We start from the raw sequence: 26,765 nt of genomic DNA on the forward strand, positions 1-26,765 counted from the left end.
CATGCACACACTTTAAATAAATATAGCTTGCAGTGCTTTAACCTGTTTTTTTACTCATTTTGTGTGACAGGGTTTATCATTGTGCACAGAACACAAGACCTGCCTCTGTCTATGCTAAAAATTACCTTTTAATTCTTTCTCAGAATAAGACACTTTTGAGAGGGTGTGTGGGTAGTTTGAGATGTATGCAGGGAATGAAACTTTCTAGTTAGCAGGTTTCCATGAGAAGTACTGTCATGTGTGCCCATCCAGTCACAACACTGATCAAGCACACTGGTTGCCAATCAACACAGTCCCTTAAATAACCTGGACATTCTCCTTTTTTTTTTTTTTTTTTTTTGTGACTTTGTCTTCTTGCATTCTACTTACTCTTTCTTTCTTTCTTTCTTTCTTTCTTTCTTTCTTTCTTTCTTTCTTTCTTTCTTTCTTTCTTTCTTTCTTTCTTTCTTTCTTGTGTAACAGTCTGTGTTTACCAGGTGAAATTCCAATTCTAGCTACATTTCTATTGTAAAAGTTTTTCAATAGTGTTATGCGATCATCAGCAAACATGAAAAATGCTTAAATGTTCATGAATATTACTGATTAATAAAAACTTTAAAGCTAAATAAAAACCAAAAAGTCAGAGAAAGAAAGGAAAGACTGGAAGACTGGAAGTCTATCTAGCTAACATCAGAAAATGTGGGCTTTTCATGATCTTTTCCATTCAGGAAACAGAATACATTTGTATTTGTATTGTGTCCAAATTCTGAGTTGCATGAGATTTCAAGGTTAATAAAGTAAATATTCTACTTCCAATCATGCAATTATACTGTAGATCATCATGACTGTGATAACCTATTGCACTTACCCTAGCAAAAGGTTATCAAAATGGCAAAACCATACTAATATTTAATATAACCATACATGTCATAGTGTCCAAAAGGCTGTTTTTTTCTGTATGTCCCTGTTGTTACATTTTGACCATAAATCCAAGTCATGATATTTGACTATTGTATTTATTTATTTATTTATTTATTTATTTATTTATTTATTTATTTATTTATGTTTTACATTACAATTTCTGTTTTAATTCAATTGCATCAGGTTCTGCAAATCATCTTTTGGAGAATCCTTTTGCTTTTAAATTACTAGATGGATGTTTCTTAGTTGCAATTCTACTTCATGATAATGATTTAAACACTTGTAATTTATTTACATGCCTAGTGTTTGTGTTTTTATAAATTTTTTTAATATTTCAATATTTTAAAACATACTAGATTTTTAGATAAAGGGGTAACATTTGCCCATAACATCAGAGAATATTATGTCTGTAACAAACCCTATTATACCATAGGTGACTAAAAACCAAAGGAATATTTTTTGTGCTTAGTATTCAGTCAAGCTTTCACAAATGCCATATAGAAATAAGATATGACTCAGCATGTTATCAGGGAAATAATTCATGCTCAGTTGGTGTGATACTGTGCAGTATTAAGCAATGTTGCCTTGTTTATTATTGACATGACTTTGAGTGCACATGCAGAAACATATGCAGTTTTTACACACTCGCCTGCCTCTTCTGTGCATCTGGAGCAATAAAAAAACCTACTACAGTTGGAATATCAGAGCTAAAACATCACTGTCTGTCAGGTTACGGAGTCAAACTGTAAAATGTTTATCGATTTCATTCACACTGATGTTAATCAGGCTGACAAGCTCTATTTCTCTTTAAAACTTTCTGCTGCTGTTTTGATTGCTTTCTGCTGGGCTGTAAACTGCGTTGCGCTGTGTCTCAAATCAAAATCTGACATTACATTCCGCAATATTTACTAATCTCTAAAGGTACACAAAATAAATATTTTCTATATATTTGAAGGCTGCATGGCAGGTTTTTGAATTACTTGTAATAGGAAGTTAGTACTCAATGATGGTCTAGAATTATACTTATGAGAGATGAGCTACAGCAAAACTAATTCATTTGGTGAATAGACAGTAGATGGACCTGGAAATTTGTCTGTGTCTAATGTTGAATTAATACACTAATGCTACCTGTCAGTATGATTAAAAAGGAGAAGGAAGGGGTGTAGTCAATTGTATCTACAAATGTATCTACAGTATCTTACAGTAAACCAAATTTAGATCATTCAGATAATTAAATCTTTTTTTCTGGGCATTGTTAATCATTTCAAGCTTGTAGAAATTTTTTATTCTGTTGGCAGATCATTGTACTAAAATAAAAGTTTTTTCAACCTTTTCTGTTAAAATAAGACTATTTAATGCTTTACATGGCTTCAAATGGGTGAAATGTGCTTACATGTTGTTTATTGTTAATTACCGTTGGTAGAATGAAATTTCCCTTCACTTAAACTAGAAGACCCAAACCTGTTCCAGGCATGACAATGCCTCTGTAAACGAAGCGTGAATATATGGTTTGCATGGGTTGGAGTGGAGGTAAATGAGTTCAGTGGCTTGTTCTAAAGCTCTGACCTCAACCTTATTGAACACCTTCAAGATTAATTGGAATACTGCCTTTAGTAAATTTTGTGAATTCAGCATGGAGTGTTCACCTATTAGCTTGTTTTAGAAGCATTACACAGACATTTGCCCGAGCTCAGGTCCCTGGAGCTACACTATGTGGACAAAAGTATTGGGACAATTCTTTTCCTTCCATACTCTATGTGGTTGTTCCCCAAACTGCACTTAATTGTATAGGATGTCTATGGATGTTGTAGCAATTTTTCCTTTACTTAAACTAGGAAATACAAACCTTTTCCAGAATGACAATGCTCCTTGTAAATATGGTTTCCATGAGTTGTTGAAGTAGATCTTGAGAGGACTTCTATGCCCTTGTGGGTGAATGATCACAAATCTCCACAACCACACGCCATAATCTAGTGGAACATCTTTCCAGAAGAGTGAAGGGTATTATAACAGCAAATTAGGAGTAAATGTGGAATGGAAGGTTAAAAAATTGCATATGAATCTTATGGTCAGGTCTCCACAAACCTTTGTCCATGTAGTGTATTTCAAATATTATTTTGTAAGATCAGTAAAACGAAACAAAATAAAACATTTCTCAATTTTTTTATCGGTTGTAAATAAAGCAAACCCACATACCCCTAGTTTGTGAACCCCTACTTTAAATCTGAGAAAAGAAAAAAGCACTTCTGGCCGAAAAGCAAGCAACCTTTACAAAAGAGAACTGCTCCACTTTCATCATCCTCCCAGTATCTTTATTTCTTCATCTTGTGCTGAACATGTGTATTGCTGCTGATATGTTTACCCATGAGGCTTTAATAACATCAAGTTGTTCACCTCTTATTACAGACACTCCACTGGGTTCTCTCTCTCTCTCTCTCTCTCTCTCTCTCTCTCTCTCTCTCTCTCTCTCTCTCTCTCTCTCTCTCTATCTATCTTTTTCTTTTTTATTTGTCTTTCTTTCTCTATAGGTACAATTTTTTGCTTTAGGTACCTTTTTTGCCTTTTCTTTTCTTTTCTTTGCCTCCTCTCTCTTAATCTCATAATCATTTTTTTTTAGTTATATTTATTTTCTTGATCCTGTCTTTCATTTAAATTTTCACATTAATGATGATCCTCCTCTTATATACCCTCTCTTTACATTCATATCCTCAATTGCATCACTCCTCTCTACTTTACTTTGTGTAATACCCCCCCCCCCCCCCCCCCTCTTTCTCTGTTTGCCCAACATATCAGTGGTGACATAAAATTGAGGAAGTTCATGGGAGATCCTGCATTTTGTCCAACACACACACACACACACACACACACACACACACACACACACACACACACACACACACACACACACACACACACACACACACACACACACACGTACACACAGCAAAATAGGACGTGACCTTGACAAGCCAGCATTCATCTCTACCGGTTTGTCTGTGTTTAGTAGCAGAGATGTGACTTGGGGAAGTAAATAGTGTGTGTGTGTGTGTGTGTGTGTGTGTGTGTGTGTGTGTGTGTGTGTGTGTGTGTGTGTGTGTGTGTGTGTGTGTGTGTGTGTGTGTGTGTAATATTTGTCTGGGTGCTTATAAATCTAATTTATTTATTGTTCCTGAAAATATAAATGTAGGGAAAAAAATTAAGAAAACATTCTAAAACCATAAAATGGCACCAGCACACACTATTCCATGGAAGGATGTATTTGAAAGGTGTCTGTCTTGAGCATGCAAAGTACACAAAGTTTCCAAAGTAACAGGAAGTTTCATCAATAAATGTCGGTTTATAGTGTAATAGGGGTTGTCAAAATATTTTTTTCTCACGGCTCTTTGTACTTATGTCGCCTTAATTCTAAACTAAACCTGGGATTACATTGTATTTTAAGAGCAGTCTTGTCCCCTGTTCATTGCTCACGTCACAATACTTTACATTTAGAAAGTAAAATGTAAAGTAAGTCTAAATTGTGTGTGTGTGTGTGGGGGGGCTAGATAGTGCTTAGTTTAAATTTAAAACACCAAAAGCAATGAAAAGATCTATAAACTGGGTTGGGTTTTTTTTCTTTTCTAAATGACTAGTTGGTGTTGGTGTTAAGAATTATGAAACAAAAGCAGTGACTTTCCACACCTAAACATTACCATGTTAATATTACCACATCAAAATGATTATAGAAAAGGCTTTAACTGACTGCACAGCTTCAGAAATGTTTATTAGATTGTGACTTCTTGCACTACATGACATTCTATTACATTTTTTGACATATCAAACATCTGTAGTTGCCTCTGACAACTTGGTGAATCATATCATATACCTGTCACACTGTCAAACCTTTAACTGGTTTACTATCTGATTAAAAATATAATTAACCTGCAGAGGAGGGCTGAGAGCACTACTTCAAGTGGGTTATGCTGGCCCATGGCATCGCATAAACAGCAAAGATGCAGCTGGCAGACTAAACATGTTTCAGAGGAGCATGTGATAACCTCCTTGTCACAGTCCTTGTTTGGAACCTGTCTTATGATAGGAAAGGGCTGAATAAAAATCTGGATGGGGGAAAACACAATTTAGTCATGATTCATAAAATGGCAATAATAGGTGGCAAAATCAGGTCTAAATTGTTCAAAATCACAAATTGTATACTTTAGTTAAAATGCAAGCACAGCACATTTTCTTTATTTCCTATCCACTTTAGCATGCCAAATCCTACCCAATAGCCACCTCTACACAGTGTCTTGGCTCTCTTGCTCACAGATGCAAATGATTGGCTGGTGTGATTGTGATTGACGAATTAGACTGTATGCCATCTCCCATCAACAAGGCATGGACAACCGCTCTCTTGTCTCCTGGCCACAGATGGCTGTGGCATTGTCAGAATTGTAACTTTTGATCTCCAAAAGCTTGGTTAAATGCTTCTCTTGAGCACTGCTTGATAGTTACATTAACCCATTCTCACCACAAAAAAGATCAATTATGTTTAAGTTTCATGAATTTATGTTCATTTTGCTTATGGACTTAAAAAACTTAAAAAGTTTTTTTTTTTGCCTTTGGAACTTTTGGTGATTTTGCCATTGTCAGAAAAGAACTGTCAAGAAACTGATGGACATGGAAAGCTACATTCCTGATAAATTACCCTTTGAAAGGGAATATTTTAAAGAGGCATATCTGCTTGGCAACCTGATATGCATTTCTAATTCCCCCCTTCATTTGAACTGTATACAAGGTTGATTCCAGTATAAACACATGGATAAAAGAACTCTGTCTGGCCGAGTATCAAAAACACGAGGTCAACATCGAATCGTCCAACACAGCGAAACGTGATATGGACCCCAGCAGGGCCGAGCTCTCGATGCTTATAAATCAGACACATAATGATGAGCCTTGAAAGACTGTGAAGACCTCATGTGGATATATAAAGGCAGATGGAAAATATGTATATCTTGAAGTTTAACTTACTGTGATGGGGTTATATCTTGAAGATGACATCCGCACATCTGCATGCATGTACAGATTTTAAATGGCATGCATCCTTGCTTTGAGAAGTTTCCTTTTAATTTTTTTTTTATTCTTTAGTCAGTTGAAAAGACTATTTTAACATTGTTTCTAGCCTTTAGTCTTTTTCTTCTTCTTCGTCTTAATAACACAATAAAAAGGCTAACCTGGATTAGATGCCAGGTAAAAGTGACTACAGGTTAGCTTATAACGCATAAAAAACACTGTTGCTGCTACTTTTAATACCATTTACACTGTTAGCTAGCTTTCCAACAGATTGGTTAGATACACTATATAGCATAAAGTTAATGGACATCTGACCATATTGTAGGTGTGTCTTCCCCAAGCATATCGTGGAAGAACTCAAGTGGTCCACACAGAACTCTAAACTCATTTAAACACCTTTGGGATGAACTGGAACACCAATTGCACCCCAGACCTCATCACTGATTATCAGTGTCTGACCTCTTATGGCTGAATAAACACATTCTGACAGCCATGCTCCAAAATTAAGTAGAAAGCCTTCCAAGAAGAATGGAGGTTATTATAACAGGAAAAGGGGTGCTAGCTGAGTGGTTAAGATGTTGGACTTCTGATTTGATGTTCATGAGTTTAAAGCCCAGCACCATCAAACTGTCAAAAAGTCACTCTGAATAATGGTGTCTGCCAAATGCTATAAACAAAAATGTATTGTTTGTTTAAAAATTATGATGGTGTGATGGACAGGTGTCCACAAGTGTTTAGTCATATAGTGTACATCATTACAGGTACCTTCTGCTAGACCTGTTTCTAGATGATTTTTGCTAGTGTTTGATCAAGTAATCATATAGCTGACTAACTCTTGCATCTCAACCTTTAACTATAGTGTTTTGCTGAATTCAAATGGATGCAGTCTCTCAGCAGTGCATCAAGCTAAAAGAATGAAAGGTGAGTCATGCTCAAATATGTGATATTATGACTAACCAGAAATTCACACTTCTAGTAATTAAGTACTTTTCATAAATACATGACATTATATCTCTCATAAGAAAATGAATCATTCAAATGGCATTAACATTCAACATGGAGCAATGATTCAATGGGTTTCATTTGTGCCTACAGCTTCAAGATTTTCAATTCGCTCCCACCTCACCAAAACATGCCAGCAGGTGGTTACTATGTAAATTGAACTATATTTATCATATAATGTTACCTCAATTGATTATCACTCATTTTTACTGCAATACATTTCATTACAATTACTAACCTACAAATCTACTGATATTTACAAATTGCTTATGCAGCAATAAATAGGCACCACCATAGCATCACTGCTACGAAGACATTATTTGGAAGGTTTACTTAAAAAATTACCAATGAGTAAATCTAAAGGAAATAATGTCTCCCAAACATTTTTGATTCCATATAACTATCTAATGTATGCCAAGCACAATTACTTCCTTCTGCAAAATCCACTCCCCAAATCTCCTGTTCACATATATTACACATTGAATAATATGTTTCATTCAGTCTCTTCACATAAGACTGATGAAGATCTGAACCACTTTTCATCATCACATTATGTGTAGCAAAGAGTATATACATGTTCGAAATGGCAACAAGGGTCAAAAATCTAAGTTCCTGTTTCCATTAGTATTGGATATATTGTAAAACTCAAATCATTATTGCTTGTTTGTTGTTGTAAAATATTTCAAATAATAATAATATAAAGAAAGGCTAGCTTTAGGAACTGTTCTCGATATATAGATGAATAGATGGGCAGATGTATACATCACTTTAATTATCCCAGAGGGGTGTTCACAAAGGAGGGAAATTCACTGTATGTGGCTCTGCCCCAAACTGTTCTTTGCTACAAAGTTAGAGGCACAACTTTAGATCTGGTAGAATAAAAGTTTTTTCCTTCACTTAAACTAAGAGACCCAAACATGTTCCATGACAATGCCTATGTAAACAAGACTCTATCGAGGTGTGGTTTACATGGGTTAAAATGGAAGATCTTTAGTGACCTGCTACAGAGCTTTGATCTCAACTCAATTGTACACCTTTGAAATTGATTGGAACAATAAATGTACTCCAGGCCTCCTCACTCTACATCAGTACCAAACTTTACTATTGCCCTTGTGACAGAATGAGCAAACATCTCCACAACCACACTTCAAAATCTATTGGAGCAGCTTTGCAGAAGAGTGGAGTTTATTAAACCTGCAAATGAAGACTTTTTTTTTAAGAATTTTAAAACACACATGAAAATCTTATGGTCAGTTGTCCACAAACTTGTCTCTATAGTGTATTAATGATTATTATTGTGTAGCATAAACAGGCATGACATTTATTCAGTGCTAATGCAAAGCTCTACACTTAAGTGTTAGCCTCAGCAACAGACTTAAGGGGAAAAAAAACATAATTTTTAAAGAAAGTCTAGACTTTAGATCTTGCCTTCACTTCTGAAGGTTGCACCTTTTAAACACCTCCCTGAATGACCAATTTCAACAGAACCACTTTCTCAGCAGGTGTGCTATTATCCAATTGTATCTTGCTTGGTTGACTTGTACAACTTCCAATGTACCCAAGGCTTCATAATATCCTGATGGGTGCATCTCAAAATTGGAAATAAAATATTAATAATAGTGGTATCACATAACAACATTAAGGGATGGAAAAGAAAAATGTCAGTTTTTCAAAATAAAATAGTTCTGACATTTTTTTAAAGGGATATTCATAATGTCTGTATGATTTGATTATTTTTGAAGACTCTAAAGGAGGTTTTCAAAAATTCATCCATCCGTTATAAAACAGCATGAATGCAGCAGTCAACTAATAAAGTCACTGGTTGCAACTGTAGGGATGTTGACTTGCTGGGGAGTAAAAAAAAACAGGAAGGCAAACCTTAATGTGCTAAATCTAAATCTAAGTCTAAATGTATGCTCTAATCCAAAGGGGAGAGTGAGGTAAGATAAGACAGTGGGCAAGTTAAACCACCCCCTGTATCTAGGCAACTATATACTTGTATTGTTACATGACCATACATTTTGTACCTGCCAATTATTTTTGCTAGACTGTGAAATGGAGAAGCACATGGGAGAATTTGTTGAAAAAGCTGTTTTTGGTTTGTCAGAGTAAAATTTTAGCATGTCAGCTGTAATGGCTGCTACATCAAAACTAATATACTCAAGGTGTAAATATATTTTTGGTGCATGTTGTTGAGTTACCGGTGCTTACCATTCAAATCATTTAGCTCGTTTCTTCCAAAATGGTAACTATGGGGCAAAGTGAGATAAATGCTAAATTGATGGTAAATTGAGCCAGAGTTTTGTTCACTGGGGTTCATGGTCAGTTGTTCAATGTATTACATTGTACATTTTGTGGTTAACAGGCAAGGCTTGTGTATGTTTTGTTACCCAGGTATGTTAATGTACATTGAAGAGCCCTGTATTTGCATTTAAAAAAATTTTGGAAATGTTTATTTAAAATGCAAATTGTACATTTTGTTACACATATTGTAAGTATATAGTGTTAGAGTTGTAGCTGAGTGGAACTCGGCCTCAGCAGCACCATTACAGAGCAGAGGCAAGGCAGGAAGAGCAGTAGTATTGCTAATGCTTGTCTAGTTTGTTACCCAGAATAAAGAAAAAGACAGAATCCAATTGTTGCGGATGTCTTTACAAGCAGTGCAGATCATCAAAAATACACAACGCAGAACAACGACCACTACATTTGCTAAAAGTTTCAAAAAGTAAAAAACTACTGGTTTTGCATTCAACTTATGTAATGCCAATGTTACTATGGGCAGCAGTTCTTTATTTAGTTTCAAACTTAGTCTTTTGACTAAAAGTTTATTAATTAAAGTTATATTTCTTAATTTAAATTTAGTTTACAAAGTCCCTGTTTAGTATGTTTTAGGGAAATTTGGCATTAAAACAATTTTTTTTAGAAATGCAAACCATAAGGATATTGAAATATAAAATTTCATTTGGATTTGATTAATGTTCAGTTAAAATGTTTAGTAACCCTAACCCCCAAACTGTGCAGCTGACTTGGATCAATTTACCCCTAATTCTTGGGCAAACTGAGCCAAAGGAACCCTTTTTTTTTTTTTAAAGAAGCCATATCTTTAGAACACTGTGATATATGCTTTCTGATCATTTTAATTTATAGGAAACATCCTAAAATTAAGTTAAATTCTCTCATTCTGACTTATTTTACCTTATCTTGAGGACCAGATAAGTAGAAAATGGCTCATCTTACCCCACTCCCCCCTACATATTAAAAAAGCTAATTTACTTAGTCATGTTGCATAAAAATACTCTAAAAAAAAAAAAAAGGTCCTCTATTCATTTTCCTTTCTTTTCATTCTAAACAATTCCAGTCACTCCCACATTATGGTTTAACCTGCAATGGACCTGTGTATTCAAAAACTAACCAATGTGTCCAAAATGCTTTATGTTTCAACCTGACCATGAAAACCCCCTAAAAATGTTATATGTTGTGGCATAAATGGCAAATAAATGAATGATTGAATGCCAATTCAATCACTTGATGTGGTACATGAGACACGTTTAACATGCCCAAGTGTTAATCACAGTTATCTTTGCACTGATTCAGACTAAACCTTTTGTACTAGAAAAGTTCAGTGTTTAATACTTTGGAAATTTTGGAAGACGAAAATCAGATTTATACACTTATCATACTGACTTGAAGCAAGCTATATGCTCATGTTTAGCAGAATTTAGCAGCAAGTGTTGAATCACATTTTTCTTTAATTTTGGAAAATGCAGATTCTGCATATTCACTGGATTAGATCATATTTAATAACTGTCAAAAATCACTTATTTGTTAGAAAGAAATAGTTTCAATTAAAATGCTGGTAATTCTAATTAATAAACACATTTTTTTATTTTTTTTATTTTGTATAAGAAGTATTTATCTTCTATGTAAGAAGTAATGTAAAAGAGTAAGACCATTTGATTTATTTGTTTTATTGTTGATGTCTTAGGAACCACAGAAGTGTATGAAGTATGATCAAGAAGCCTAGGTATTTTATTACAGTGTTAAAAATCAGTCATTAAATAGGTTAAATGTATATTGTATTTTTAGTTATTAACTTATCTGGTTGGCCATGTAAACTGAAAGCAAGGGAAGCACTCATTAATAAATGCTTTAACTGCCTTTGTGACAGTATGGCAGATGTGCAGACAAATCAATTAATGGAGGAATATCTCTTTTCTTCTCTGAAAGAAATAGGAAATATGTAAAGAATAATTCACGACTAGGTGACAAATTTATTTGAATTCCATCTCTGCTGCTTCAGTGAAGGTTTCCAAAAACCAGTCAGGAATTTGCTTGACATTTTAGAAGAAAGAACCAGACATTCTCTGTAGTGAAGTTGATTGGCAGTTAAAGATTCAAAAAAGATCAGTTGATGTTTCTCTAATCTTCAACTGTCCGTTTTTGGTGAGTCTCTTCCCAAGGTAGTTTCAGATTCCTGTTCTCGACTGACAGAAGTAGAACTTGATGTTGTCTTCTGCTGCTGTAGCCCATCCATCTAAAGGTTTCTGAGATGCTTTTCTGTGGTTCATTGGTGTAAAGATTGGTTATTTATGTTACTAGCTTCCTGATCTGCTCAATCTTGCCTGGTCATTCTCCTCTCATCTCTCTAATCAAAGATTTAGATTTACAGCCATATATACATTCAAGGACTAGAATTTTCATATAATGAGCAACCCAGAGGTTAATGATGGGCAGAAAAACTTTGAGATTATATTAGGAGGAGAACTTGAGAGAAACCAGATTTAAACTCCTCCTCATCTGTGTTATAGCAGATAGTTTAATTATAAATAGCATTCCTTCTGCAACTGTGTTCCATGAAAAAGTGCATTTGTGTACCCAGGCAAACTTATGAATATAAGCAGCAGAGTTATTTCCAAATTAGCATAAAGTAGCTCAGTGGTTAAGATGTTGGATCAGAAGGTCATGAGCTCAAAACTCAGCATCACCAAGCTGCCACTCCTGGGGCCTTTAGCAAAGACTCTAGCTGCTCAGTTGTCCAAATAAGAGAGTTGTAAGTCACTCTGGATAAATCTGCCAAATGCCATAAATGTACATTTAAAAATTCAACATCATGTTAACATGTAGTATATTTTATCAACTGCATTTCTTATGCACCATGCTTTAGATGTGAAAATCAATGCAATGTAAAAATCCTAGATCACCTGACCAACAGTCATTCCATAGTCAAAGTCACTGAGTTTACATTTTCACCCAGTTCTGATGTTTGATGTGAACAATCACTTACAAATCTTTAAAAAAAGATTAAAAGATTATTATTTTGTTAACATTTGGTTAAAGTAACTGATGAAAAAGTTGGTAATGTTTACATGATCAGTATTTATTATTACATGTACAGTTTCTTTGCAATATCCCATATTTCGCTCTGTGTACTAATCAGTGTTGCACTGTCACAGTGTTATTGTCTCATAGTACTATGTTGTGGTGTTTGTACTAGTTACATTGTGTCATGTACTGCTATTATATGTTGCTTTATGTAGCTCTTTGGTCCTGGAGGAATGTAGTTTTGTTTCACTTTGTGCTGTTCCAAATGTATATAGTTTAAATGGCAATAAAAGCCTACTTGACTTGAAAACTATCTGTATTACTTACTAATATAATAGTAATAGTAGCATTATTAAACATGACTTGTTCATTTCAACGATAATAATCATTATACGCTAATGTATTCTATATATTTTAACTAAATATAGTTCATATATATATATATATATATATATATATATATATATATATATATATATATATATATATATATATATATATATATATATATATATATTCAAATCCAAAATATTCACACAATTCCGGAAAATTGGAAAAAATACCAAGGAATTAATGTGTACCTTTAAGTAGGCATGTTTTCCCTCAAAATCATTTGGCAAAATTATTGATAGCCTAAAAGAATATTTAAATTAAATGCAATTATCTATTTATTACAGCCCTAGTTATTGTTTCTGTGAGTTTCTGTAAAGCCTTTCCCAGGAACACTGGGTACAACATGGAAATGTAGACACACACAGTTGTACACACATTACACACACATTCACACGTACATTCACAACTAGCTAATTTTTGATAACCCTGTTCACCTAATGGCATGTTTTTGAGAGTGGGAGGAAGCACAAACACAATACCTTTGTGGAGGTTCACATATTCCCCCCGGTGTCTGTTTAGGCTTATTTCCAGTTTCCTCCCACCTTCCAAATACATGCCAGAAAATGGACTGGCTACTCTGAATTATCTCCAAGTGTGAGTGAGCATGTGATTAAATTTGATGCCTGAATCTGAATTGGGTTTTTTTCTGCATTGCTCCTAACCAGTGTTTTCTAGGCTCTAAATCCATGCTCTACTTGTATAAAGTTACTAAAGTTTAATGAATGATTTTAGATTTTCCATAAATGTTAATCAAATGCTGTAGACATGCTCTTTCAGCTTAACATGAAATATTATGACAATCCAACTAATGATTTTTTTCTTTCTCTCTGATCTAATAGAGAGGTGAAAAAAGCCCTGCTTCCTGGTCAAGGTGAGTATCATCCTGTCACATTGCATAATGGGGGTTTTATGGGCATGAAGTAGCAGTGAGGGTCAGAAATGGCTGAGCAGATCAGAAAGAGTGGCAGGTGGCTGAACAGGTGGGGTAATCAGGGGGAAGTGAATCAAGGTGATGTTTCTTTTCACATTAGCACCCATCAGAGACTCGATCTGCCTTGTACACTTTCGCACTTACAGAAAGGGCACATCAAACCTGTAGAAAGACACAGAGTGAGATTAATGTTGTCTAAAGGAGTAACAGGTTTGTTTTGTTTGGACAGTACATGAACACAAGACACTAAGAATCCCTAGATGCTTTCTATAATAGCAATATACAGTGAGTGCATGCACACGCACACGCACACACACACGCACACACGCACACACACACACACACACACACACACACACACACACACACACACACACACACAAGCAGCAGTCTGTTGGCGGAATGTTCTCCATGCTGCTCACGCATCGTCTCAGATATCAGACCTCCTACAGCCTTCCTCTTACTTACTCGCACATACACACATATACAAACACACACAGAGTGCTGTGTATGTGAAGAAAATCTTAACACCTTAGTCATGTGATCCCTGTATTGTTTCTTAAGAGATTCATCATTTTAAATATATATATATATATATATATATATATATATATATATATATATATATATATATATATATATATATATATATATATATATACAGTGAGGAAAATAAGTATTTGAACACCCTTCTATTTTGCAAGTTCCCCCACTTAGAAATCATGGAGGGGTCTGAAATTGTCATCGTAGGTGCATGCCCACTGTGAGAGACATAATCTAAAAAAAAAATCCAGAAATCACAATGTATGATTTTTAAACTATTTCTTTGTATGATACAGCTGCAAATAAGTATTTGAACACCTGTCTATCAGCTAGAATTCTGACCCTCAAAGACCTGTTAGTCTGCCTTTAAAATGTCCACCTCCACTACATTTATTATCCTAAATTAGATGCACCTGTTTGAGGTCGTTAGCTGCATAAAGACACCTGTACACCCCATACAATCAGTAAGAATCCAACTACTAACATGGCCAAGACCAAAGAGCTGTCCAAAGACACTAGAGACAAAATTGTACACCTCCACAAGGCTGGAAAGGGCTACGGGGAAATTGCCAAGCAGCTTGGTGAAAAAAGGTCCACTGTTGGAGCAATCATTATGAAATGGAAGAAGCTAAACATGACTGTCAATCTGCCTCGGACTGGGGCTCCATGCAAGATATCGCCTCGTGGGGTCTCAATGATCCTAAGGAAGGTGAGAAATCAACCCAGAACTACACGGTAGGAGCTGGTCAATGACCTGAAAAGAGCTGAGACCACCGTTTCCAAGGTTACTGTTGGTAATACACTAAGACGTCATGGTTTGAAATCATGCATGGCATGAAAGGTTCCCCTGCTTAAACCAGCATATGTCCAGGCACGTCTTAAGTTTGCCAATGACCATTTGGATGATCCAGAGGAGTCATGGGAGAAAGTCATGTGGTCAGATGCGACCAAAATAGAACTTTTGGGTCATAATTTCACTAAACGTGTTTGGAGGAAGAAGAATGATGAGTACCATCCCAAGAACACCATCCCTACTGTGAAGCATGGGGGTGGTAGCATCATGCTTTGGGGGTGTTTTTCTGCACATGGGACAGGGCGACTGCACTGTATTAAGGAGAAGATGACCGGGGCCATGTATTGTGAGATTTTGGGGAACAACCTCCTTCCCTCAGTTAGAGTATTGAAGATGGGTCAAGGCTGGGTCTTCCAACGTGACAATGACCCGAAGCACACAGCCAGGATAACCAAGGAGTGGCTCTGTAAGAAGCATATCAAGGTTCTGGCGTGGCCTAGCCAGTCTCCAGACCGAAACCCAATAGAGAATCTTTGGGGGGAGCTCAAACTCCGTGGTTTCTCAGCGACAGGCCAGAAACCTGACTGATCTAGAGAAGATCTGTGTGGAGGAGTGGGCCAAAATCCCTCCTGCAGTGTGTGCAAACCTGGTGAAAAACTACAGGAAACGTTTGACCTCAAACAAATGCTACTGTACCAAATATTAACATTGACTTTCTCAGGTGTTCAAATACTTATTTGCAGCTGTATCATACAAATAAATAGTTTAAAAATCATACATTGTGATTTCTGGATTTTTTTTTTAGATTATGTCTCTCACAGTGGACATGCACCTACGATGACAATTTCAGACCACTCCATGATTTCTAAGTGGGAGAACTTGCAAAATAGCAGGGTGTTCAAATACTTATTTTCCTCACTGTATATATACATACACACACACACACACACACACACACACACACACACACACACACACACACACACACACTCACTCACTCACTCTGTTCTAATAATCCTTTCTCCTATACATATCTTTATTCTTTTTTCAGCATCTTTTTCCGTACTCTTCCTAGCATCCCTTTTCACTTTTCATCATTTCATTCATGTCAAACTATCCCCCATTAAGATCTCTCATCTCTGCCTCCAACTTTCTTTTTTTAGTTAATTAGTATATGCATCTTTTTGTCTTCCTTGTATCTAACCATATATACCTCCATTTAAGTCTTGCCATCCCTCTCTTAAATTCCACCACCCACCATCTCTCATTTTGCTTCCTTGATCTTTCTTTCTTTCTTTCTTTCTTTCTTTCTTTCTTTCTTTCTTTCTTTCTTTCTTTCTTTCTTTCTTTCTTTCTTTCTTTCTTTCTCTCTCTCTCTCTCTCTCTCTCTCTCTCTCTCGCTCTCTCTCTCTCTCTCTCTCTCTCTCTCTCTCTCTCTCTCTCTCTCTCTCTCTTTTTATAATTCAGCTTCTCTCTTTTTTGCAACCATATCCTTACTCGCTACCTTTCACAAATCCTGCCTTCAACATTTTTTCCTCTCACAAACCTTTGTCAATTCTTTTTTTGACCCTTTAGTACTTCCAACCCTCCAACAATGGTTTCCTTTATCTATCCTCCCCTCCTACATCTACTTTCCAACATACATTGCTTTGGTGTCTTTGCATGCCCTCTCCCTATTTGGTGTTGGTTTTGGCTCCTAAATTTCCTATGTTTTTTTTTTCTGCTGCTCTGAAACCTGGAGCTTAGCCACTCTTTACACCTCCCCTATCTTCTCCGTCCTCCCTCAATCTCTCTTTGCCGGGTAGCTCCATCTGCTGTGGTGTAGCCACCAGCCTGCCTGCTATTCCCAAAGCTCAAGGCTAAATATGCAGGACACACACTGACTTGCAAAGCCCTCTCATTTTACACCAAACACTCTGAATTTGGATGCTTCCGTAAGGAAGTGTGTGATTTGTTGATGTCGATGAAGCTGTAGAATGAGATGAGTGGAGTGAGAAAATTATTTGGAGAGATGCAGATCATTCATGTTTGGAAAAACAGAGCGTGAACATAGCGGTAGTGATGCTGTATCGGCCAGCAGAGCTCTTATTTATACTGATATACCACAGTCTTTCTGTTTTATCCACCTTTCCATATATTTCTAATATGCAGAATATAGTGTATATTAATGCTATTTTCTGCCAGCATGTCTCCAGTCTCCAGCCAAACCAGTGACCACACGGATTGATTGTGTGTGTGTGTGTGTGTGTGTGTGTGTGTGTGTGTGTGTGTGTGTGTGTGTGTGTGTGTGTGTGTGTGTGTATACACATGTACGTGCCCTAGTTCCTTTTAAAATGGGTCAGTACCAACCAGCTTTAGCTATAATCTGCATGTCCTTTGCAAACTAATTATAAGACACTCATTAGATCTCTATACTGAACCCCTCTGGCAGAAATCCCCATATATATATTTTAAAATGTATGTATGCGGTGTCTCTGGCTACAATTTACTTAATGTATTAATCTGGATCATCTTCTGTGTCACACCACGGTTCTAAAGAGATAAGTGAAATGAGCAAAGAAGGAAAGGATTAACATGTCAGACATCTGGCTGTGTGTATCAGGTAAGATATTACAGGTCTGTGGTATTCATCAATATGAAGCATGTCTGATTTGATGCAGCTTGTGATTACCATCATGCAGTAAGCGTCTCTATATTTAAAGGTGCATATGGTTTTGTCAATCCATATTCAAGAGCTTTAGAGAAGAGCGACAGGATCCCATTATCAGTCAATTAACTGTAATTAACCGTGTTCATGAGGAGAGCTGGCCAATCTGTTGCCGCAGGTCTACAAGATGGACAGTATGTTATTGGAAGAATTCAGAGAGCACATTGTTCAGAGAACATAGCAGACACAGAGTAAAACAAACATAAGCATCTGTGTGTATCTACAAATACAGTGCAGTATGTGTATACAGTATCTCACAAAAGTGAGTACACCCCTCACATTTCAGCAACCATTTTATTTTCTTCTCAAGGAACAATACTATAGAACTGAACCTTGGGTATATTTTAGAGTAGTCAATGTGCAGCTTGTATAGCAGTATAGATTTACTCTCATCTTAAAATAACTCAAAATACAGCCATTATTTTCAAATTAGCTAGCAAAAAAAGTGAGTACACCCTAAGTGAACATCTCATAACTGTCCAAAGTGTCAATATTTTGTGTGAGCACTGCCTTAATCCTCCTGGGCATAGAATTCATCAGAGCTGCACAGGTTGTTGCTGGGATCCTCTTCCACTCCTCCATAATGACATTACAGAGCTGCTAGATGTTCAGGTCTGGAGACATACTTGGCCACTCCATCACCTTCACCTTTAGCTTCCTCAGCAAGGAAAACTGCTGTTCAGCTTAGTTTCTGAAGGGAGGGCATCATGTTCTGCTTCAGAATGTCACAGTACATGTTGGAATCCATGTTTCCCTCAATAAACCGCAGCTTCCCAGTACCAGCAGCACTCATGCAGCCCCAGACCATGATGCTAACACCATCATGCTTGACTGTAGGCAAGACATAATTTTCTTGGTACTCCTCACCAGGGCGTCACCGCACATGCGGGAAACCATTTGAGCCAAGTAAGTTTATCTTAGTCTGATCAGACCACAGGATCTGATCAGACTAAGATAAACTTACTTGGCTCAAATGGTTTCCCGCATGTGCGGGAAACCATTTGAGCCAAGTAAGTTTATCTTAGTCTGATCAGATCCTGTGGTCTGATCAGACCACAGGATCTGGTTCCAGTAATTCATGCTCTTGGACAGATTGTCTTCAGCAAACTTTTTTTGGGGCTTTCTTGTGAGCCAGCTTCAGAAGAGACCTCCTTCTGGTAGGGCGGCCATGCAAACCGACTTGTTGCAGTGCAGGCCTGTTCCAAGTGGAACCCGTCTTGAAAAAACCTCGGTATGACCCTGGGCACTGTACTGTAACTCAGTTTCAGGGTGTAACTGATCTTCTTATAGCCTCGGCCATCTTTGTTTAGAGCAACAATTCTGATTTTCAAATCCTCAGATAGACTTTGCCATCAGGTGCCATGTTAAACATCCAGTGGTCAGTATGAGAGAACTGTACTCAAAGCACCAAATTTTAACTGCTCTAACATAATATACACAAATTTGTAAAGCAGACAAAAACATTAATATGATGAATAGGGCATGTGACTTTGCATTGTTGAGGAACATACAGCTGCTATCGCTTAGGGTGTACTCACTTTTGTTGCCAGTTATTTTGTCAATAATTGCTGTATGATGATTTATTGAGGACAGTCAATTTGTACTGCTATACAAGCTGCACATTGACTACTCTAAAATATATCCAAGTTTCATTTCTATATTATTGTCCCTTGAGAAGATGTACTAAAATGGTTGTTACAATGTGAGGGGTGTGTATCCACTTTGGTGAGATACTGTAAATAAAGTCGTCTAGCCATCACAATATCTTTGAAGAATTTCAGTCAGGTTTTAGGCCCCATCATTGCACGGAAACTGCTCTAGTTAAAATCACTAATGACCTGTTTTTAGCTTCAGACCAAGGCTTCATCTCGTTGTTGGTTCTACTAGATCTTAGTGCTGCATTCGACACTATAGACCATGATCTCCTCCTAGATCGCTTACAAAATTACATCGGCATTCAGGGACAGGCATTAAACTGGTTTAAATCCTACCTGTCCGATCGTTACCATTTCGTAGATTTAAATGGAGAGCTATCCAGGCTAATGCAAGTAAATTATGGCGTGCCGCAAGGTTCAGTTCTAGGACCCCTGCTCTTCACAATATACATGCTTCCGTTAGGAAATATTATTAGAAGGCATGGAATTAGCTTCCATTGTTATGCTGATGATACTCAGCTATATATCTCATCTAAACCAGGCGATACAGCTCAATTAACTCGGATAACTGAGTGTGTTAAGGAAATAAGAGATTGGATGACCCACAACTTTCTACTTTTAAATTCTGATAAGACTGAGATTTTGCTCATCGGCCCAAAAACTAGTATACAGAAGCTCCAGCATCTCAACTTGCATTTAGACGGATGTTCTGTAACCACTAGTTCAATGGTAAAAGACCTGGGAGTTATTTTAGACAGCAACTTGTCTTTCAAATATCATATCAACCAAGTTACAAAAACAGCCTTCTTTCACCTTAGAAATATTTCTAAGTTAAGAAACATGTTGTCTATATCCGATGCAGAGAAGCTCATCCATGCGTTTATGACCTCCAGAATAGACTACTGTAATGCATTACTAGGTGGATGTCCTGCGTCATTAATAAACAAGCTTCAGTTAGTCCAGAATGCAGCAGCCAGAGTTCTCACAAGGTCAAGAAAATATGATCACATAACCCCAATCCTATCGTCCCTACACTGGCTTCCTGTTAAGTTTCGAATAGACTACAAACTATTACTTCTCACTTATAAAGCACTAAATGGTTTGGCTCCTATGTATCTATCCAGTCTATTAACACGCTACAATCCACCACGCTCCCTGAGATCTCAAAACTCTGGGCTTCTAGTAGTTCCTAGAATAGCAAAGTTCACTAAAGGTGGTAGAGCATTTTCACATTTAGCTCCTAAACTCTGGAATAGTCTTCCTGACAGTGTTCGAGGCTCAGACACACTCTCCCAGTTTAAGTGTAGATTAAAAACATATCTTTTTAGCAAAGCCTACACATAACACACATCACATATCATAACTTTGTGCTCCAGAACATCTGATCACATGCACATTATCAACTTGTGCTGTTAATATCATGAACAGCAGCTACGCTAATTCCTCTCCACTGCTTCTCTTTCTCTCCCCATCCCGAGACACCCTGAGGTTTGGCCAGCTCCAGTCACCTCCCACCTCGTGATGATTACGGACCTTTGAAGAAGTAGATGCCGAACTCGCAAACATCCCGAACCATCTAGAGACGTACCAGTGCCATTTGGATCCCGCTACATGTGTGGAGTTTGACATTGGACCTCCTGGAGTGTTTAAAGGCTCTGGCATGGAGAAGCTAATGCTGGATCTGTGATGATCACAAATGCTGAGCTTATAAAACTAGGAGCTACTAACCATATAGACTGTATAAGACTGCAGAAAGAACATCACTTTTAATCTTATACTCCAGTAATCATGTTAGTTCTCACTCTCAAACTCTTGATGTCACCCAAATGAGGATGGGTTCCCCTTTTGAGTCCGGTTCCTCTCAAGGTTTCTTCCTCATAACATCTAAGGGAGTTTTTCCTTGCCACAGTCGCCAGCGGCTTGCTCATCAGGGACAAATTCACACCATTCACCTTAACTGTTGATTTGTGTAAAGCTGCTTTGAGACAATGTCTGTTGTGAAAAGCGCTATACAAATAAACTTGACTTGACTTGACTTGACAATTTTGCCCTTGTTAAACTCGCTCAAATCCTTACCCTTGCCAATCTTTTCCTGCTTCTAACACATCAACTTTGGGCAAAATGGCAAAAGGGACAGAAGACCAAAATGTTCACTTGCTGCCAAATATATTCCACTGAGTTACAATGACAATAGCGATACGACAAAATTATACAAATACTTTACATTTTTCATGGCAGGCAAAAGCTGCAGCATAAGCTTTGCCTCCACTTGCGAACTGCCGCTCAACCACGCACCAGCTGCCACAGAAATATATACTGTATAATTTATACAGTAGGGTTATGTAAATTGCTTTGTTTTGCTAAATTATGTACTGTAATTTGTTAATTATTTTTACAAATTACAGTATACTACCCCATACTGATCACCATTCTCCTGGGTACGCTCCTGGGTATTCTTTTTTATAAAGCAAATTACATTTAACGTTAATTAAAAAAAAAAAAAAAAAACGTTTTACATTAATTAACAAACATGTACTAACGTAATTAAGTTAGCCATTGTTCACACAATAATTCATGTGACTCATGGTGTATCAAGGTTAGTTCTTGATTAGTATATGCCTTAACTTAACATTATTTCATAATAAAATAACATTTAGTTTACATATGAGTACATGCTTATTTATGTATTGTTATTGTAAAGTGATACCATGCTAAACAATACACAGAGCTAAAGAAGTAAAAATTAGTCCCAGGACTGCTAATGCATGATCAGATTTCAACTTAAGATCTACCTTTTACTGGTCCATGGATGTCTGTCATTGACATGACATGAAGGACAGACAAAAAAAATAACCAGTAAATGTCCAACTCTAGTGTGTGTCTGAGACTCCAGGTTAACATATTCTCTCAAAGATTAGCAAGTAATCCTAAAAACATGCAGCTAAATCAGTCTTGTGTGTAATGTGTGAAATGATTAATTGGCTGAATTAACTAAGATTTTCGCATTCACTGAAGTGTTTTTTTTTCTGCAAGGGCACTGAGTCAGGTCTGAAGATGATGGCAATGTGTCATAAGGAAGTGCCAGACAAGACGCAGATGGAGTCAGTGGGCGTCTCGCTTTCGCTCATTTATTAATGTTTGCCTAAAAGGAGAAGGGGGGTTTTCTGTGTCATTTCATAGATGCACCGAGGTGTTGTTGGTCTTTGCTAACTGTTAGTGGGCAGTCAAATACAGCTAGGTCTTTTATGAGTCGTGGTGTGATTATTAGGAGGAATGAAGATGAGTGCGGTGAAGTTTAATTACCCGAATTCAATACTATTAGACAAGTAAAAATCTGACAGAAAGCCAATAGTGATGTTCAAATTAGCCTGAAATTCCTGATTCCCTAGGGGGCCACTGATTGAGCTAACACTAAGTAACGACTATACCATTTACAACAAGTATGTCACGTGTAGTGTCATGTCACACACTGACTGTCTAAATCTCTTCTTTTTTTTTATTAATTTGTCACTGCATTAGAGTAATGTCAAAATCCAGCCCTCATAAGACTTTACCCTCGATTTCTACTTCACACAAAACCTAAAATAACAAAAGTCCACTTTCTGCATGCTGTGCATTTTATTTAAAATCATTATGTACAAAGATGTCAAAGATTTCCAACCATCAGTTTCTCATACTCTATTATGTATATCCTTCTTAATGAACGTTATGAACTAAGTAGCATTTATAATGGACATATAATAGTGATGTTATGGGCAACAGAGTAATTGTAATAAATTATTAAGCAGAGCAGATTCTCAGCATGGCTGAAAATGGGGCGTGGCTAAAAGCAAGCATTTCTGGTAGCTCTCAATTTAGTCTTAATCCTTTGTATTATATAGACAACATTGTCAATGTAAATTCACTTCCTCATAAATGGTATTTAAATCTTGCAGTTGCCAAAACAGATAAAAATCTAAATCCTATCAGTAGAAGCAAAAAGACACCTATTGTAAATGGACTGTGAGCTTGATGTGACCTTTGACTTGACCTGACACTTAATGCATCCAGTGTGAATCTTGGGTAAGCTGAACACTTCTCAGATGTCAAATCAATGGCAAGGAGCACAGATGGAAAAAGAAAGATATGGTGGGAATGCACTCTTAACCAAGACATATGCTTTCTTGACAAGCTTTCTAGTGAAGCACAATTTGTACTACTTCACAGTGAGTTGCAAAATAGGAATACCGATAGGATGCATTCTTTAAACAGTATACTTTTCACATTGACTGTAAACTAACATTATAGTCATGACATTCAGGTCAAAACTTCCTAAACATTTATAGTTATGTACTTTGTGGAAATGTATGTATGTGTTTATATCAACATTATTATTTTTAATGTTTAGCTGCTGGTAAGCATTTGTGTAAAATATAACGCATTAAAATTTTTTGAACTTGCTACAGAGTTGGTGTTTGTTTAGGGTTAGATATCTTTTCTTCTCTCTGAATTGTATGACTTTTTTGTGGTTAACCAGACCTTTCAAGCGACAGGTTTTTGATTGACCCTCACGACTACTTGTTTATGTAGGATAATGAGGACTTTAAGCATTAACAGTTGTAGCATTGGCTACAGTGAACAAAAATAAACCTGCCGTGTAAAAAAAAAAAAAAATCTCTGGGCAATAGCTTATACAGGATGTAGAAGAATATCAAAAAGCAAGGGAATGGAAGACATTCATGTGAAGGTAAAATCTTAAGTATAAAATCTTTATTTTAGATTAAAAATGGGTGATTTAAATGAGCTATTGTATAGGAAAAAATTATTCTATACTTCTAATTAAAAAGGTGCTTATCAAATTAACAACTGACCTTGTTGCACTCACTATGACAATCATATCAAACTGAAATTTATATGCATATGAAACCTATTCAACACATCCATCGAAAACTGTCTTTATGTACACAAGACTTTATGTACACAACACCTGACTATAAGATTCATATGTGCTTTTGAACAACCCATTCCACATTTAGTCCCCATTTGCTGTCATTATAACATACACTGTTCTGGGAAGATGTTTAAATACATTTTAAAGTTTGGTTGTGGAGATTTGTACTCAATCAGGTAAAAGGGTATTAGAACAGTATTAGAAATCAGTTTAATAGAGGGACAGCACAGTGATAGAGGCACGATTGTGATGTTTTGGACATGTAGGTAGTTGGTTTAAAAGAGGCAGACGTGGTATGGAGACGGATGATCCGCTGTGACGACCTCTAATGGGAGCAGGTAAAGTCAGGTAGTGATGTAGGATGAGGATGCTTGGGGTGCAGTCTGCATTCCAAATCATCTCAATGGTGTTCAAGAGGGTTGAGGTAAGAGGTCTATAGCAGGCCAATCAAGATCTTCCACTCCAAACCATGTAATCCATTTCTTTGTGGTGCTCACTTTGTGCACAGCATAGTCAAGCTGGATAAGGTTTGGGTCTTCTAGTTCAAGTAAAGGGAAAATGTAATGTCACTGCCTATATCCTATACTATTGCCTATATCTATTTTCAGTGGCGGCTGGCCAATAGAGGGCGCTAGGGCGCCGCCCTCCCTGAACCACACACGCAAAATTATAATCATAAAAATTATTTAAATGTATATTTGTATGATGTAATATATTAGAAAATCATCTGTGGAAAATATTTTTTTTTCACAATCACCATATGTCCTCTCTGTGTGCACCACTCAATTTCAGCTGAGGGGCAATCGAGAAATCGACTAAAAGAGGCGTAGTCTTTGGAGAATTTAGTCAAATGCCTATTCAATATATAAATATATTCAAGATGTGACATAAAATTTAGCCAATCAGCGTCCTCAATACTTATCTGCAATGGGCGTTTATTTTTTCGCCCCCAAACTGCTTAAATGAGGGCTTGGCCAGTAGTGGCGTGATTTTCAATTAATGTTATGTGACAATGGCGGACTCAGGTCTAATTAGTTCCGGAGACGAAAACTCTGTAAAATCTCTACTCCAATGCCCGTTTGAGAAGAGAACTTTGGCAGAAAAACTGAAGGTAAAAGAACTGGGTCCAGATCAGCCTGACCTCTTAATCAGACAGCAGACAAGCGAAAAGGGGAAGACGTACACGTGAAGCTACTCTTCACGTTGGTACACCAAAAAGGCCTGGCTATGTGGGTGCGTATCTGCTGATGCCTTATTTTGCTTTCCGTGCTTGCTGTTTAAAACAACTGGGGCAGATACAGCATGGACAGTTACGGGAGTGAGAGATATGAAGCACCTTTCTGAAAAAAATAAGAAAACATGAGAACACCAGGGCATACATGGATAATTCTGTCAAACTAGCCATTTTGGGAAGAGTGAACATCGCTACTCAGTTAGACGACGGCCACAGGATTGCGATAAGAAACTGTGTCTGCATTTCAATAAATCATATTGCAGCGCTTGCTGAAATTGTTTGCTGTGCCAATGTGCCACAGCCCCACTTAAGAAAATTTTTACCATCCGCCACTGTCTATTTTGTTGTAACAGTTTCTGGAAGAACCACATATGGCTGGAAAAGTCAGGTGTCCCAATACTTTTGTCTATATGGTGTAGACATAACTGGAGAAAACTAAACATCAAATGCTTGCACCCTGCCCTAAAAAACATTAAGATATTTTTTTTTTACAAAATGCTATGAACAGGAATATAACATTCCAGCATAAAAACTGAAGTTGGTTTATTCCTTCACAATCTTAATGTTTTGGGGTGTCTTCAACAGAAGGTAAATAGATTGGCATAAATAAATTGGCATGAATAAAAAAATATTATTTTCCTTATCTTTTATTTATTTCACTTTTTTGGCGGGTATGAAGACATATCAAGAAGCAATTTGAGGAGACTTTTATAATACTTTCCTACAAAAGATAAACACAAAACGTCCTGAAAATAATTAAAAAAACCATAGTGTTCATTTATGCAGAACAAAATGGTATGTTCTATATTTACATTTACTATTATGACACAAATACTGATTACCATGCCTACAGCTAAAAAAAATAAAAAGACTGATAAAAACATGAAGTGATTGATGGTATTTAGATTTTGATTTAAATATCAGTAGTTTCATTGCTCATAGTCTAGGTGTCAGGGATTCACCCTGCCATGCCCCCCTCTGTAGCTGTCAGGGATTCACCCTGCCACGCCCCCGTCTGTAGCTGTCAGAGATCCACCCTGCCACGCCCCCCTCGATAGCAGTCACGCTGCTTCCCAAGATTACCGACAGCTGTGGCTCATGAAAGATCAGACTACATAAACTCAAGTTCTTGAGTCACAGGCTGTCGGTCGTTATATTGTCAAGCTGGACAATCGTGTGGCTGCTCGACCGCCGGCTGTATATGCGAATTCCACTTCCAACTTGGATTACTCATTGCCGAAGGCTTTATGGATTATGCTTGGGACATTCGAACTCATAGCGGGCAACGCGTATCGAGCGGATGTCTTTG

At 36.9% G+C, this 26,765-nt stretch overlaps 1 long non-coding RNA gene across 1 annotated transcript in view; it reads left to right on the forward strand.

Annotated features, from left to right (window-relative positions):
- LOC310736120 overlaps positions 1-26,765 on the forward strand; it is a 71,825-nt gene that overhangs the window by 39,530 nt on the left and 5,530 nt on the right. The window contains exons 2-3 of the long non-coding RNA XR_014536457.1: positions 6,806-6,867; positions 13,503-13,534. This is a non-coding gene — a long non-coding RNA (uncharacterized lncRNA). The remainder of the gene's footprint in view (positions 1-6,805; positions 6,868-13,502; positions 13,535-26,765) is intronic.

The sequence above is a fragment of the Silurus aristotelis genome, assembly GCF_946808225.1.
Source record: "Silurus aristotelis genome assembly, chromosome: 13".
Lineage (NCBI taxonomy): Eukaryota > Metazoa > Chordata > Actinopteri > Siluriformes > Siluridae > Silurus > Silurus aristotelis.